Source organism: Lolium rigidum, chromosome 6, assembly GCF_022539505.1.
Source record: "Lolium rigidum isolate FL_2022 chromosome 6, APGP_CSIRO_Lrig_0.1, whole genome shotgun sequence".
NCBI lineage: Eukaryota > Viridiplantae > Streptophyta > Magnoliopsida > Poales > Poaceae > Lolium > Lolium rigidum.
Window position 1 is genome coordinate 64,502,850 of NC_061513.1, and position 14,418 is coordinate 64,517,267.

Consider the following 14,418-nt stretch of genomic DNA (forward strand, 5'->3'; position numbering starts at 1 on the left):
TCTTCGAGAACCTAACCTTGTGTAACGGAGAGGTAGTTTGATGTGCTAAAATGTGGGCGTGGACATATAGATTCAATGTGCCCACATCACATCAACGAGGATATGACGTGTCAATGTTCAGAAGATCTGGTAATATGCAAGCATCAACTTCTTTTTTCTCCTTATCTTTATTTACACAGGTAATCCCTCTCTTTTTTTGCGAACTGAAAATTATATTACTCAAAACAGCAATTGCAATCTTGGTAGCACAACTAATTTGCTAAACCATCTTGGCCAGAGCAAAAGTTATAGTGTAATTGGCTAAAAAGTGACTACAGCTATTCTGACAAAGATTAACATCAGTAATATAAGTTTGACGGGCTTTCAGTAGAGACTTGATCTCCTTTACCATTGGTGCATGAACGGACCGATTTCACACCTTCAGACCTCAACATCATCATGATCTCAAGACAATCAGTTTCAACCATGATCAGCAAGTTACACCAATTCAGGCTAAGCGATAAACCTTCCATGATCGCATATAATTCTGAGCTTAAGGGATCTCTTGATGACTGACGCTGTCGATAGGCCGAGGAGATAACGTTACCACCATGATCTCGTGCAATCATCCCTGATCCTGCATCTCCTGTAGTATCGAATGACCCGTCAACATTGAGCTTACACCAACCAGCTAGTGGAGGCAACCAATGCACATGTGATTTAATAACATTGTCTACGTGCTCATGAAAACGTTGCTCATCCCGATCAAAGACATACTTTCCCTTCATGATATCCATAGTAGCATGACACTTGATATTTATTAGGGACTCCAGATAGCTCACTAAAAAACGACGAGATACGTCCAATGGTGGTGGGGTTTATCATCGACAACTTCATTGCGGACATGCCAAATACGCCATAGGGTTAGCAAGACCATACATATTTATTGCTTGAGGAGTCCCTTATTAGATTGAGCACCCACTCAATCCATGTATTCACAATTTTCTCTATGGGTGGTAGACGCTACACCTCTGCCATATAGGACCATAGCTGGATCGCTAGTGGACATCAAATGAAGGGGTGGAAATTGTCCTTAGCCTCCATACTACACACAGGAAATTGATCAGTAATCTCCGAGTGCGACGACACTTGTTCCGCCAAGTAGGAAGTGAATTTTTTTAGCAAGACACCATGCAAAGTGTTGCACTTTTGGTGTACGTTGCTTTTCCATATGAAATCCCAGATTTTCCTTGTACCCTCAAACTCTTCACAGTGAATAAACCGTGCTTCTCAGGCGCCCAAGCAAGTTGCCGTGCTTCTCAGCTTCAATCTCATAATTTCAACAATGTCCATCGGTATGAAGTATTGGTTCAACAAATCTGTACGCCATGACCCAAATTGATCAAGAAGTTCTGAGACAAACCTTAGTCTGCACCTTTCTTTGGTCGACGCCAATCTATAAGATACAGGTCTTAGAATCCATGGATCTCTCCATATCCGTATACTCTGCCCATTACATACTCTCCAATCAAACCCTTCTTGAGAAGTTAAAAGATTGCAGTCCATGTTGAAGATGCATTCCCGCTGAAAACAGTATCTTCAGTCTCCCATTAGGATAGTATTTGGCATTTAAAACCTGCGCATACAAACTATCAGGTTTAGTAAGCAACCGTCGTGCTTGTCTTGCAAGAAGTGTTTGGTTAAACATAAGGAAATCCCTAAAGCCAAGACCACCCTGGCATTTCGGTTTCTGCAACTTTTCCCATGCACGCCAATGAGTCTTCCTTTTTCCATCCCTAAAACTTTGCAGAGCTCGACTTCGATCAAACCCAGAACGCGAAGTAGTTGTGAATAGAGTGAGTAGCAGGCTGGTGTGTCACTCTGCAATTAATTTTGCAAAACGAGGACGGTCATCTCCTGAAAATTGTCGGCCATCCCTCAAATTGACGTACGTAATCATTATTTTCCTCCAGAATTGCATGTAAACCTGCAATCTCATGTGGTTGTACTTATTAACCTAGGCGGAAACCATGATCCGTTGGGGCCTCGTGTTGCATGTTATATAGGTGGAAAAGCCCCACGGTGGCGTGTACATGTTGGACACGTAGACGTGTTGGAGTACTACTCCATACAGTATACGTGTCGAGGTGTTTTTACATCTAACAGCCTCCTTTAATCTAAACTACGGAGGACTGCGAAGAAGATTTAGATTACGATGAAACTCCTGTAGATTCTTGATAGGAAGCACTTTTGTGAAACCATCAGCAACTTGATATTTGCTGGAGACAAACCGAATATCCAACTGTTTACGGGCAACTCTTTCACGTACAAAGTGAAAATCTATCTCAATGTGCTTTGTGCGGGCATAAAACACCGGGTTTGCAGAAAGATATGTAGCTCCCAGATTATCACACCATAGACATGGTTTTTTCTTTAACTAAACTTCAAGTTCACACAAAAGAGCTTCAACCCATATTAATTTTGTTGTAGCATTAGCTAAGGCCTTGTATTATGCTTCAGTACTAGACCTTGAGACTGTTGCCTGTTTTCGAGCACTCCAAGAAACTAGGTTAGGACCAACAAATATGGCAAACCCACCAGTGGAGCGTATGTCTTCAAGACAGCCAGCCCAATCAGCATATGAGAAAGCACTCAGAAGAGTGGAGGATGACCGCTGAAACGTTATACCAATTTTGACTGTATCTTTGACATATCTCAGTATCATTTTAACAGCCGAACAATGAGAGGTCATAGGAGCATGAAGATACTGGCAGACTTTGTTAACTGCAAACAATAAATCTGGACGTGTCAATGTGAGATACTGAAGAGCACCAACAAGACTGCGATATCGTGTGCTGTATTCAGGACCAAGTGGTTCCCCCCCCCCGCTAAGACAGTGACTCGGTAGAAAGCAAAGGTGTTGGTGCAGATTTACAATCTGTCATGTGTGCTTTGGCCAGAATATCTGATGCATACTTTTCCTGTGTAAGAACAATACCATTGGTTGTTTTCTGTACTTCCATACCCAGGAAGTAGTGCAAGTCTCCAAGATCTTTGATAGCAAAATCTGTACCCAAGTCTTTGAGAAGAGCCGAAATTGCAGCATCGGAGGAGCTTGTGACTATGGTATCATCAACATATATGAGCACATAGATAGTATCTGACCTTTGATAAAGAAAGAGAGACGTATCAGCTTTAGATGGAACAAAACCAAACTCATGAAGCTTAGAACTCAAGCGAGAGAACCAGGCACGAGGAGCTTGTTTAAGACCATAGAGTCACTACTAGAAAAAGGCTTATTAGTGGCGCACTGGTTTTTGCTATCAGTGGCGCACCGCTCACGCCACTGCTAACTATTAGCAGTGGCGCACCAGCGGTGCGCCATTGGTAATACAAATACCAGTGGCGCACCACCTAGTGCGCCACTGCTAACCGTAGAGGTGCGCCACTGCTGTGATATTAGGATGCGCCACTTTATATATGTAGAGGTGCGCCACTGCTTGGAGAATCAATTAAAAAATAAAAAAGCCGACCACATGGGCCTGGTCGTGGCAGCGGTGGATTTGACCATGGATTACAGCGCCTTTAGTCCTTCACCCTGTTTTTATTACTTTGTTTATTTATTACACCTGGATTATTACAGAACCCTAAAAGAGAACAAGTCCCTAATTTTACAACTAAAACCCTACAAAAATTATAAAAAAGCAATCAGGTCCCTGAATCAACAGGGACGGAGCACACCAGATCCCGCAGCCGCCGCCGCCGGAGCACGCGCTTGACGGTGGCGTTGCTCTGCTCCCAGACCGCTGCCACTGAGTCGACCGCCACCCTCTCCTCCTTCCTGCAGGTGGCCGAGGGGATGCACTGCGCAGCGTAGGTGCTGCCGGCAGCCGGCGTTGACGAGGGCCAAGACGAGCTGCGTCGCCTGCGTGAAGTGGGGCGGCATGGCGACGACCGCGTTCCGCACGGGCAGGCCTACGTGCGCATCGGCGTAGTGGAGAAGGGGGCGGTGGCGGGGGAGAGGACCAGGGGGCGGTGGCTGGGGAGAGGACCAGGGGCGTCGCCAGAGACCATGGTGCGGTGATGCAGCGTGGCCAAGGGACGGCGTCGCCGTGGTCGCCCCGGCCGTGAGCACCGCCTCCCCTAGGCCATTGACGATGCTGCCACCGCTGCGCTCATATGGCTGGCCTCGCAAGCGGTGGCTTCCGTGGGGCACGACGCCGTCGTGGTCGCCCATCGCACGACCTCGCAGGCAGTTGAGAGGAGATAAGATTGGGGGGTGGTGCAGGAGATGAGTGAGGCGCGGTCGGAAGGAGTTTGTGCGAGCCTGCGAGAAGATTGGGGGAGAGAGAGACGGATGGGTGCGGTGGTGACGAGATAAGATTGGGGGAGAGAGAGAGGGGTGGGTGCGGTTTGTTTGTTGGGGCACGTGGTGGGTGGCCGGTGGCTTGGGTGGGGCATGTGGGAGGCGGTGGCGCATTAGTAGGGGTGCGCCATAACTAACAAATACGAGTGGAGCACTATAAAACAGGTGCGCCACTACTATCTTAAATATGTGAGATAGTAATGGTGCACCACTAAAGGGGTGCGCCGATGCTAAGTTTGGGGAGGTGTGAGATCTGGACGACCTTAAGTGGTGGCGCACCTCAAAAGTAGTGCGCCACTGCTATGTTTGTATTAGTGGAGCACCACTTTTTGGTGCGCCACTGCTAGTTAGCAGTGGCGCACCAGTATAGGGGTGCGCCACTGATACCATTCTTACGGCTAGGCCTTTTCCTAGTAGTGAGTGCTTTATCAAGCCTGCAAATATGATGTGGATTATTAGAATCTTCAAATCCAGGGGGTTGTTTCATATAGACCTCCTCTTCCAGAACACCATATAAACACGCGTTCTTCACATCTAACTGCCGGAGACTCCATCCTCGAGAGACAGAAATAGCAAGGACCACACGTATGGTGGCAGCTTTCACAATTGGACTGAATGTTTCTTCATAATCAAGGCCATAACGTTGCCGAAATCCCTTGGCAACAAGACGAGCTTTATAACGATCAATTGTACCATCGGCACGACGCTTGATACGATACACCCATTTGCAATCAATCAAATTTTTGCTAGAACTGGGTGGCACAAGATGTCACGTTTTATTTTGCATAAGAGCACGATATTCTTCTTCCATAGCAGAACGCCAATGATCATCATTAAGAGCTTCAGACAACGACCGAGGTTCACCTGAAGCAGTAAGCAAACCATAGCGGACAATGCCGTCAGTATATTTTTTCGGATTTCGAATACCTTTCTGTAAGCGTGTTTGCACACCAGGAGCAGCAGCAGCCGAAGGCACAGAATCTCCTGGACCAGGCGCTGTCGGCGCCAGGGGAGCAGCTGACCCGGCTGTCGGACGTGCAGCCGCACGCGCGGACGCGGCCTGCGAAGAGACAGGCGGGGTCGGGCGCGGTTCGGGCGGGAGTCCAGTCGGGGGCGGCGACGTGTCGCGGCGCGGCTGGGGCGTGTTCGGCCCGGCCGACCGGCCAGTAGAAGGCGGTGACGTGGCAAGCGCTGGGGACGACAGACGTGCACGCGCGGCAGGGCGTTGCGGTGGATCATCCTCGGGATCCGCGCGCGCAGGGGAGACAACACCTGAATCAACTTCGTGTTCAGTGCTGCTGTCTTTTTCTGGCGTCGGTATTTCATGCTGTAAAAACTCTGTATCTTCTCCGTTTTCACTCAAATTTGTTGCTGTGTGCTCTGAATCTGATGTAGAATCATCTGCAACATCAAGCTCAACAATATTCTGGGCATTGTTAGTAACAACAGGTATGTAATGCATATTCATATGTTCATCAACCGGTGCATCCCCAATATTTGAAGACGTGGAAGGAGTATCAAGAGGTAACAAAGAAGCTCTTGACGGAGACGTTGACCACCATTGGGATGAAGAGAGGCAAACGGGAAGACATTCTCATCGAAAACAACGTCACGAGGGACATAAACCCTGCCAGTTTTGACATCGAGACATTTAACTCCCTTGTGTAACGGACTATATCCAAGGAAGACACATTGATGTAAGGGTATTTTACCCTTATCCATTATTTTGGTAACAATGACACCGTGCTAGAGTATTTGGCCTAATATATTTATAAGGATAATCTCAGGTGTTAGGCAATGAGGCATAAATGGTGTATCAAAGGAACAAGAAGGCTAAAGGAGACCCCCCACTTCAACAACAATCAAAAAGGGGTCTACAGCAGAAATCCGGTCTGCAGCCCGGTCCAACCGGGCCAGCAACCGGCCTGTCCGGCGCACAGCTCGGTCAACCGGTCGCCAACCGGGGAAGTCCGGCGCACGACCCGGTCGACCGGCCGCCAACCGGGTTCTTCACCAGAACACAAGAAATCCGGTTGCCGACCGGTCAACCGACCTACAGACCGGCGGGTCCGGCGCAGGGCCCGGTCGACCGGTCGCCAACCGGGCGCCAACCGGCCGCCAACCGGAGGAGCTCCAGGACCAGCAAAGGACGTCCGGTCACTGGTCCGGTCTGACCGGCCTCACCACCGGGCTGTCCGGTCTGTGGCCCGGTCAACCGGGTCTCTCGAGGAAAAAGCTGAGGTGGCAAGTGACCAACGGCCATATTTCGAAGAACACTATAAATAGGCCTTCTCCTACCTCTGAACAGTTAGGCACTACACTACAAGCTGTTCTTGAGCTCTCTCTCTCTTACTCCATTGCTAGGAACACCAAAAGCCTCAGATCTACCTCCTCCTCCACCCAAACTCAAATCCCTCCGGGGAATCGCTAGAGGAGGACCCGATCTACTGTTCTACCAAGCCAAATCTCATTCCCCCTTGTATTCATTGAGAAGCTTGCTTCCTAGGGTTCCTTGGAAACCCTAGGTGGGCAAGAGGAGTGATGTCTACGGGAGCTTCTATTCTTGTAGACAGTGTTGGGCCTCCAAGAGCAGAGGTTTGTAGAACAGCAGCAAGTTTCCCTTAAGTGGATCACCCAAGGTTTATCGATCTCAGGGAGGAAGAGGTCAAAGATATCCCTCTCATGCAACCCTGCAACCACAAAGCAAGAAGTCTCTTGTGTCCCCAACACACCTAATAGGTGTACTAGTTCGGCGAAGAGATAGTGAAATACAGGTGGTATGAATAAGTAGTAGCAACGGCACCAGAAAAGTGCTTTGCCCGAGACGATAAACAAGCAGTAGTAACGCAGCGAGTAGTAACGCAGATAAAACAGATAAACAAGCAGCGATAGCGATATTTAGGAACAAGGCCTAGGGATTAGACTTTCACTAGTGGACACTCTCAACATTGATCACATAACAGAATAGATAAATGCATACTCTACACTCTCTTGTTGGATGATGAACACATTGCGTAGGATTACACGAACCCTCAATGCCGGAGTTAACAAGCTCCACAATTCAATGTTCATATTTAAGTAACCTTAGAGTGCAAGAAAGATCAATATGACTAAACCAAGTACTAACATAGCATGCACACTGTCACCTTCACGCCACGTAGGAGGAATAGATCACATCAATACTATCATAATAATAATTAACTCCACAATCTACAAGAGATCATGATCATAGCATATGCCAAGTACTAACACGGATGCACACACTGTCATCATTACACCGTGCAGGAGGAATAAACTACTTTAATAACATCACTAGAGTAGCACATAGATAAATTGTGATACAAAACACATTGCAATCATAAAGAGATATAAATAAGCACTTCACTACACCATTCATAACGAGTGAGTAAGTATTCTGTGAAATATAGCCTAAGAGACCCACACGGTGCACACACTGTCACCTTTACACACGTGGGACAAGGAGTCTCCGGAGATCACATAAGTAAAACTCACTTGACTAGCACAATGACATCTAGATTACAAGCATCATCATATGAATCTCAATCATGTAAGGCAGCTCATGAGATTATTGTATTGAAGCACATAGGAGAGAGATGAACCACATAGCTACCGGTACAACCCCGAGCCTCGATGGAGAACTACTCCCTCCTCATGGGAGCAGCAGCGGTGATGAAGATGGCGGTGGAGATGGCAGCGGTGTCGATGGAGAAGCCTTCCGGGGCACTTCCCCGCTCCGGCAGGGTGCCGGAACGGAGACTCCTGTCCCCCGGATCTTGGCTTCGCGATGGCGGCGGCTGCGGAAGGTTTTCCGTATCGTGGTTTTTCGCATCGGGGGTTTCGCGACGGAGGCTTTAAGTAGGCGGAAGGGCGAGTCGGGGGCTGACGAGGGCCCACACCACAGGGCGGCGCGGGCCCCCTTGGCCGCGCCGCCATGTGGTTTGGCCACCTCGTGGCCCCACTTCGTATGCTCTTCGGTCTTCTGGAAGGTTCGTGGCGAAATAGGCCCCTGGGTCTTTGTTTCGTCCAATTCCGAGAATATTTCGTTACTAGGATTTCGAAACCAAAAACAGCGAGAAAACAGAACCGGCACTTCGGCATCTTGTTAATAGGTTAGTTCCGGAAAATGCACGAATATGACATAAAGTGTGCATAAAACATGTAGGTATCATCAATAATATGGCATAGAACATAAGAAATTATCGATACGTCGGAGACGTATCAAGCATCCCCAAGCTTAGTTCTGCTCGTCCCGAGCGAGTAAAACGATAACAAAGATAATTTCGAAGTGATATGCCATCATAACCTTGATCATACTATTTGTAAACATATGTAGTGGATGCAGCGATCAAAACAATGGTAATGACATGAGTAAACAAGTGAATCATAAAGCAAAGACTTTTCATGAATAGTACTTAAAGACAAGCATCAATAAGTCTTGCATAAGAGTTAACTCATAAAGCAATAAATCAAAGTAAAGGTATTGAAGCAACACAAAGGAAGATTAAGTTTCAGCGGTTGCTTTCAACTTATAACATGTATATCTCATGGATAATTGTCAACATAGAGTAATATAACAAGTACAATATGCAAGTATGTAAGAATCAATGCACAGTTCACACAAGTGTTTGCTTCTTGAGGTGGAGAGAGATAGGTGAACTGACTCAACATAAAATTAAAAAGAATGGTCCTTCAAAGAGGAAAGCATCGATTGCTATATTTGTGCTAGAGCTTTTATTTTGAAAACATGAAACAATTTTTTCAACGGTAGTAATAAAGCATATGAGTTATGTAAATTATATCTTACAAGTTGCAAGCCTCATGCATAGTATACTAATAGTGCCCGCACCTTGTCCTAATTAGCTTGGACTACCGGATCATCGCAATACACATGTTTTAACCAAGTGTCACAAAGGGGTACCTCCATGCCGCTTGTACAAAGGTCTAAGGAGAAAGCTCGCATTTGGATTTCTCGCTTTTGATTATTCTCAACTTAGACATCCATACCGGGACAACATGGACAACGAGATAATGGACTCCTCTTTAATGCATAAGCATGTGGCAACAATTAGTGTTCTCATATGAGATTGAGGATATATGTCCAAAACTGAAACTTCCACCATGATTCATGGCTTTAGTTAGCGGCCCAATGTTCTTCTCTAACAATATGCATGATCCAACCATTAAGGTGGTAGATCTCTCTTACTTCAGACAAGACGGACATGCATAGCAGCTCACATGATATTCAACAAAGAATAGTTGATGGCGTCCCCGGAAACATGGTTATCGCACAACAAGCAACTTAATAAGAGATAAAGTGCATAAGTACATATTCAATACCACAATAGTTTTTAAGCTATTTGTCCCATGAGCTATATATTGCAAAGGCGAATGATGGAATTTTAAAGGTAGCACACAAGCAATTTACTTTGGAATGGCGGAGAAATACCATGTAGTAGGTAGGTATGGTGGACACAAATGGCATAGTGGTTGGCTCAAGTATTTTGGATGCATGAGAAGTATTCCCTCTCGATACAAGGTTTAGGCTAGCAAGGTTATTTGAAACAAACACAAGGATGAACGGTGCAGCAAAACTCACATAAAAGACATATTGTAAACATTATAAGACTCCACACCGTCTTCCTTGTTGTTCAAAACTCAATACTAGATATTATCTAGACTCTAGAGAAACCAAATATGCAAACCAAATTAGCAAGCTCTAAGTGTTTCTTCATTAATGGGTGCAAAGTATATGATGCAAGAGCTTAAACATGAGCACAACAATTGCCAAGTATCAAATTATCCAAGACATTTTAGAGTTACTACATGTAGCATTTTCCAATTCCAACCATATAACAATTTAACGAAGAAGAAACTTCGCCATGAATACTATGAGTAGAGCCTAAGGACATACTTGTCCATATGCTACAGCGGAGCGTGTCTCTCTCCCACAAAGTGAATGCTAGGATCCATTTTATTCAAACAAAACAAAAAACAAAAACAAACCGACTCTCAAAGCAAAGTGCATAAGATGTGACGGAATAAAAATATAGTTTCAGGGGAGGAACCTGATAATGTTGTCGATGAAGAAGGGGATGCCTTGGGCATCCCCAAGCTTAGACGCTTGAGTCTTCTTATAATATGCAGGGGTGAACCACCGGGGCATCCCCAAGCTTAGAGCTTTCACTCTCCTTGATCATATTGTATCATCCTCCTCTCTTGATCCTTGAAAACTTCCTCCACACCAAACTCGAAACAACTCATTAGAGGGTTAGTGCATAATAAAAATTAACATGTTCAGAGGTGACACAATCATTCTTAACACTTCTGGACATTTCATAAAGCTACTCGGACATTAATGGATCGAAGAAATTCATCCAACATAGCAAAAGAGGCAATGCGAAATAAAAGGCAGAATCTGTCAAAACAGAACAGTCCGTAAAGATGGATTTTATTAGGCCACCAGACTTGCTCAAATGAAAATGCCCAAATTGAATGAAAGTTGCGTACATATCTGAGGATCATGCACGTAAATTGGCTTAATTTTCTGAGCTACCTACAGGGAGGTAGACCCAGATTCGTGACAGCAAAGAAATCTGGAACTGCGCAGTAATCCAAATCTAGTACTTACTTTACTATCAAAGACTTTACTTGGCACAACAAAACTCAAAACTAAGATAAGGAGAGGTTGCTACAGTAGTAAACAACTTCCAAGACACAAATATAAAACAAAGTACTGTAGCAAAATAACACATGGGTTATCTCCCAAGAAGTTCTTTCTTTATAGCCGTTAAGATGGGCTCAGCAGTTTTAATGATGCACTCGCAAGAAATAGTATTTGAAGCAAAAGAGAGCATCAAGAGGCAAATTTAAAACAAATTTAAGTCTAACATGCTTCCTATGCATAGGAATCTTGTAAATAAACAAGTTCATGAAGAGCAAAGTAACAAGCATAGGAAGATAAAACAAGTGTAGCTTCAAAAATTTCAGCACATAGAGAGGCATTTTAGTAACATGAAAATTTCTACAACCATATTTTCCTCTCTCATAATAACTTTCAGTAGCAACATGAGCAAACTCAACAATATAACTATCAGATAAAGCATCCTTATCATGAGTCTCATGCATAAAATTATTACTACTCCCAACATAAGCATAGTCATTCTTATTAGTAATAGTGGGAGCAAATTCAACAAAGTAGCTATCATTATTATTCTCATCAAGTGTAGGAGGCATAGTATAATCACAACAAAATTTACTCTCCATAGTAGGTGGCACCAAAAGACCACTATCATTATAATCATCATAAATAGGAGGCAAAGTATCATCAAAGAAAATTTTCTCCTCAATGCTTGGGGGACTAAAAAGATCATGAAAACCAGCTTCCCCAAGCTTAGAACTTTCTATATCATTATCAACAATGGTGTTCAAAGCGTTCATACTAATATTACTACCAAGCATGCAAATAAGATTCCATAGGTTTTTTAATTTTCGCATCAAACAATCCATGTTTTAAATCAGGAAATAGAATAAGAAGCTCATTGTTGTCCATTATGCCAAACTAGTGTAAACAAGAAACAAAAAGATGCAATTGCAGGATCTAAAGGAAATAGCTTCGAGCACAAACACAATGGCGCCAGAAAAGTACTGTTACCTGGAACCGGAGTATGAGTGCCTTTTACCTTTCCTCCCCGGCAACGGCGCCAGAAAAAGTGCTTGATGTCTACGGGAGCTTCTATTCTTGTAGACAGTGTTGGGCCTCCAAGAGCAGAGGTTTGTAGAACAGCAGCAAGTTTCCCTTAAGTGGATCACCCAAGGTTTATCGATCTCAGGGAGGAAGAGGTCAAAGATATCCCTCTCATGCAACCCTGCAACCACAAAGCAAGAAGTCTCTTGTGTCCCCAACACACCTAATAGGTGTACTAGTTCGACGAAGAGATAGTGAAATACAGGTGGTATGAATAAGTAGTAGCAACGGCACCGGAAAAGTGCTTTTCCCGGGACAGAGAAACAAGCAGTAGTAACGCAGCGATAGTAACGCAATAGAAACGAGAAACAAGCAGCGATAGCGATATTTAGGAACAAGGCCTAGGGATTAGACTTTCACTAGTGGACACTCTCAACATTGATCACATAACAGAATAGATAAATGCATACTCTACACTCTCTTGTTGGATGATGAACACATTGCGTAGGATTACACGAACCCTCAATGCCGGAGTTAACAAGCTCCACAATTCAATGTTCATATTTAAGTAACCTTAGAGTGCAAGAAAGATCAATATGACTAAACCAAGTACTAACATAGCATGCACACTGTCACCTTCACGCCACGTAGGAGGAATAGATCACATCAATACTATCATAATGATAATTAACTCCACAATCTACAAGAGATCATGATCATAGCATATGCCAAGTACTAACACCGATGCACACACCGTCACCATTACACCGTGCGGGAGGAATAAACTACTTTAATAACATCACTAGAGTAGAACATAGATAAATTGTGATACAAAACACATTGCAATCATAAAGAGATATAAATAAGCACTTCACTACGCCATTCATAACGGTGAGTAAGTATTCCGTGAAATATAGCCTAAGAGACCCACACGGTGCACACACTCGTCACCTTTACACACGTGGGACAAGGAGTCTCCGGAGATCACATAAGTAAAACTCACTTGACTAGCACAATGACATCTAGATTACAAGCATCATCATATGAATCTCAATCATGTAAGGCAGCTCATGAGATTATTGTATTGAAGCACATAGGAGAGAGATGAACCACATAGCTACCGGTACAGCCCCGAGCCTCGATGGAGAACTACTCCCTCCTCATGGGAGCAGCAGCGGTGATGAAGATGGCGGTGGAGATGGCAGCGGTGTCGATGGAGAAGCCTTCCGGGGCACTTCCCCGCTCCGGCAGGTGCCGGAACGGAGACTCCTGTCCCCCATATCTTGGCTTCGCGATGGCGGCGGCTCTGGAAGGTTTTCCGTATCGTGGTTTTTCGCATCAGGGGTTTCGCGACGGAGGCTTTAAGTAGGCGGAAGGGCAGAGTCGGGGGGCTAACGAGGGGCCCACACCATAGGGCGACGCGGGCCCCCCTTGGCCGCGCCGCCATGTGGTTTGGCCACCTCGTGGCCCCACTTCGTATGCTCTTCGGTCTTCTGGAAGGTTCGTGGCGAAATAGGCCCCTGGGTCTTTGTTTCGTCCAATTCCGAGAATATTTCGTTACTAGGATTTCTGAAACCAAAAACAGCGAGAAAACGAGAACCGGCACTTCGGCATCTTGTTAATAGGTTAGTTCCGGAAAATGCACGAATATGACATAAAGTGTGCATAAAACATGTAGGTATCATCAATAATATGGCATAGAACATAAGAAATTATCGATACGTCGGAGACGTAACCTTTACACACGTGGGACAAGAAGTGGGAGATCACATAAGTAAAACTCACTTGACTAGCACAATGACATCTAGATTACAAGCATCATCATATGAATCTCAATCATGTAAGGCGGCTCATGAGATTATTGTATTGAAGCACACTGGGAGAGAGATGAACCACATAGCTACCGTACGGCCCGAGCCTCGATGGAGAACTACTCCCTCCTCATGGGAACGGCGGTGATGAAGATGGCGGTGGAGATGGCAGCGGTGTCGATGGAGAAACCTTCGAGGGCACTTCCCGCTCGGCGAGGGTGCGGAACGAGAGACTCTGTCCCCCGCTATGCGAAGCCGCGATGGCGGCGGCTGCGGAAGGTTTTCCGTATCGTGGTTTTTCGCATCGGGGGTTTCGCGACGGAGGCTTTAAGTAGGCGGAAGGGCGAGTCGGGGCTAACGAGGGGCCCACACCATGGGGCGACGCGGAGCCCCCTTGGCAGCAGCCGCCATGTGGTTTGGCCACCTCGTGGCCCCACTTCGTATGCTCTTCGGTCTTGGAAGGTTCGTGGCGGAAATAGGCCTGGGTCTTTGTTTCGTCCAATTCGAAAGATATTTCGTTACTAGGATTTACGAGCAAAAACAGCGAGAAAACGAGA